The sequence below is a fragment of the Diachasma alloeum genome, unplaced genomic scaffold, assembly GCF_001412515.2.
Source record: "Diachasma alloeum isolate Michigan unplaced genomic scaffold, Dall2.0 Dall_scaffold_00378, whole genome shotgun sequence".
Classification (NCBI taxonomy): domain Eukaryota; kingdom Metazoa; phylum Arthropoda; class Insecta; order Hymenoptera; family Braconidae; genus Diachasma; species Diachasma alloeum.
In genome coordinates, this window is record NW_021680517.1 from 485830 (window position 1) to 489413 (window position 3584).

The following is a 3584-nucleotide window of genomic DNA, read 5'->3' on the forward strand; positions in this document are numbered from 1 at the left end:
CGAAAAGGATGACATCATCGACTCGCGTGGTGGGGGAATCCCTCTAAGACCTGTTGGGACTTGTATGAAATATGATGACCTGCATGAAATCGGATATTGGCGCCACCGTCGCGGAATTTTCTAGACGGCTGACGTCATCGATGAGTCACCTCATCAACTCGGGAGCGTGGTGGGGGTACTTCTTGAGTCCTATTGGGACTTGTATGAAATATGATACTAGTGGCGGCGCCACCGTCGTGGAATTTTCTAGACGGATGAGTCATCGACTCCCATGGTGGGGGAATCCCTCTAGGACCTGTTGGGACTTGTATGAAAATATAATGACATGTTGAAACTTGCATGAAATCGGATTTTGGCGCCTCCGCCGCGGAACGTTCGAGAAGGATGACGTCATCGATGACTCACCGACTCGCGTGGTGGGGGAACCGTCCTGTTGGGACTTATATGATGACATGTTGAAACTTGCATGAAATCGGATATTGGCGCCACCGTGGCGGAAGGTTCGAAAAGGATGACGTCATCGATGACTCATCGATTCGAGTGGTGGGGGAGCCGCCCGGTTGGGACTTGTATGAAAATATAATGACATTAAAACTTGCATGAAATCGGCTATTGGCGCCACCGTCACAGAAGGTTCGAGAAGGATGACGTCATCGATAAGTTATCGACTCGCATGGTTGGGGAACCGTCCTGGTGGGACTTCTATGAAATATAATACTATAAAAACCTGTGGATACATGGATAAAATTGGATATTGTCGCCACAATCACGGAAATTTCGAGATAAATGACGTCATCGATGAGTCATCGACTTGCACGGTGGGAGAGCTCCCCGTAAGTCCTAAACATGTGCAAATATTTAACAACATTTGCAAACATTTGACAACATTGGAGAACATTTGGCAATCTTTGCAAACATTCTGCAAACATTTGCAAACATTTTCAAATGTATGCAAACATATGCAAACAATTGCAAACATTTGACAATACTTGCAAACATTTTGCGAAAGTTTTTAAACATTTGGAAACATTTGCACACATTCTGCAAACATATGCAACATGTGCAAATATGTGAAAACAATGATTGAATATTTTCAAGATGAATGACATCGATGAGTAACTCAGACTGATAAATCATCAATGTGTGAGGTGGGGGTTTCCTGTAAATCCTGCTGAGACTTGTACATTCGAGAAGGATGACGTTATCGCGGTAGGGGTTCCCCCTTAGTCATGTTGGGAATTATATGATACCATAATGACCGGTTGGAACTTGTAAGAAATTGGATATTGGCGCCACCGTCGCGGAACATTCGAGAAGGATGACGTTATCGCGGTAGGGGTTCCCCCTTAGTCATGTTGGGAATTATATGATACCATAATGACCGGTTGGAACTTGTAAGAAATTGGATATTGGCGCCACCGTCGCGGAACATTCGAGAAGGATGACGTCATTGATGAGTCATCGATTCGAGTGGTGGGGGAGCGGTCCTGTTGGGACTTGTATGAAATATAATGATCTGTTGAAACATGCATGAAATCGGATATTGCCGCCACCGTCGCGGAACCTTCTAGACGGATGACGTCATCGATGAGTCATCCTCATCAACTCGGGGCGTGGTGGGGGTACTTCCTGAGTCCTGTTGGGACTTGTATGAAATATGATCTTATGATGAATCATGGTGTGATACAAAGGAGATATCATGTTATTACTCGATTACTCTCGAACATTCTCCAAGGTTCTCAAATGTTCCAAGATGAGTCATAACCTCCAATTTGTGTCCGCATTCAATCTGAGTCCCAGTTCTATTGATTGAACCTCGTATCCTACAGTGATATAAAGAGTTACCATAATGTGTTATCATAATCATCGTCATAAGGAGAACGATGAGGAATGCAGCACTGATGAGGAGATGATCCGTGAGTATTTCAACAAGGATTGTCATACATTCGCAAAATACCTGGTGACTGACTTACATTATCTATGGGACAATTATGAAGTATTGAAAGCTGAGCGACTTCCTGAGGGGAAATCTAATTGTTCTAATTGTACAAATCGACTTTAAGGGTTATCTCACATAATCCAGAGCATCAATAATTTGGGGAAATTGAAGAAATTCTGCGAGGAGCTGAGGGATAAAATCACCAACGTGGAGGAGGAGGATGAATTGGTGGCAAGGAGTTTCAATGAAATTCAATGGTTGAACTCAGTTCCACCATACTGCCTCAATGACAGTGAAGTTGTGGAGAAATTATTGATTCACGCACCACCTGATCTTCCACCATTGAGGGAATTCATCTATCAACTTCGCAAAAACTTCAGAGATCNTTTCGCAAAAACTTCAGAGATCTGTGCTCCAATTTCAAACGTAACAAGTGTTATCCTTGTAATAAGTTATCTCAAACTCTGAAGATAATCAAAGGACATTTCCAATATTTGCGAGTTTCAATTGAACTCCTGAGTTTTGAGTATGATATATTCTTCGCTTCTCGCGGTCATCTGCCTGTTGATTTGATTTGAATGATGATGGAGCCGATGGGCAAGAGTGCTGCAGAAAGAGATCAACAAGAAAAGAAGATGAAACGAATTGATTTCCAATTAGAGCCACAGATCCATTTGATGTTGCATTGGGATTATGCATATCGATCTACTCGTCGAGGTTCATGGGAGGAGATAGCTCGAGATCGCCATCGTTTTCTACGTTGGATAAATTTGTGTGAAAAAATGTTGAACCCTATATTATTACCAAAACATAGACAATCTGTTTTCGAGACTCGTTTCAGCTCGTTTTGAATTGCTAATGCTATTTTTATTAATATTGTATGTATGACTTGTGACGTATTTCTTACCTCTGCGGAAGATAATAGATACGCAGCCCTCAGCGACCCAAACGACAAACCAAAGGTTGGGCGCCAGAACGTATGAAACGTTCACCAAAATCGAAGACGAAATCAAAGGAGCGATAAAATAAACAACGATGAGAGAGCGATCGCCGACAGCTCAGATCAACCGCGGAGGCGGCTGGGTTCCACAAAATCCGCTCTCAATGAAAATTACCCTGAAATGACTGGGTTCCTTATTACTAATAAATGATAAGAAGATTCAGACTTTCGGGGAGAAATATTATTTAATCAATTTCTAGAAAATTCCAGTATCAAAATGTGAATCAGTTATCTAATTAATTAAACCCCGTTATTTTCGAATTATTTCTCTTTCTGTTATACTCTAAATCACAATCAGAAAATCACACAATTCATACACCGATCTAATGACTCGATATAAAATCAATTCCCTCAACGCCATCCGTCAATTAATAAAATGCTAGTCAGAGATAATGTAAAGAAAGTCAATAAATGGGAAAATCTATCAAGAAGTCAAAAAAAATAAAGTAACTAACCGGGTTACTGCAAGGTCGAATGTCACGACAAAGGAATCGATAAGAAGAACAACGAAAACTGTTGCGAAAACAATAATTCAAAATTGGAGTCTGATTCTCAAACGACGCGATTCGAATTACCACGAAAAATACTAATAACAATGACCAAAGCCGGTGAATCTGCCTAATGCAAGGTCACGGCTACACGATA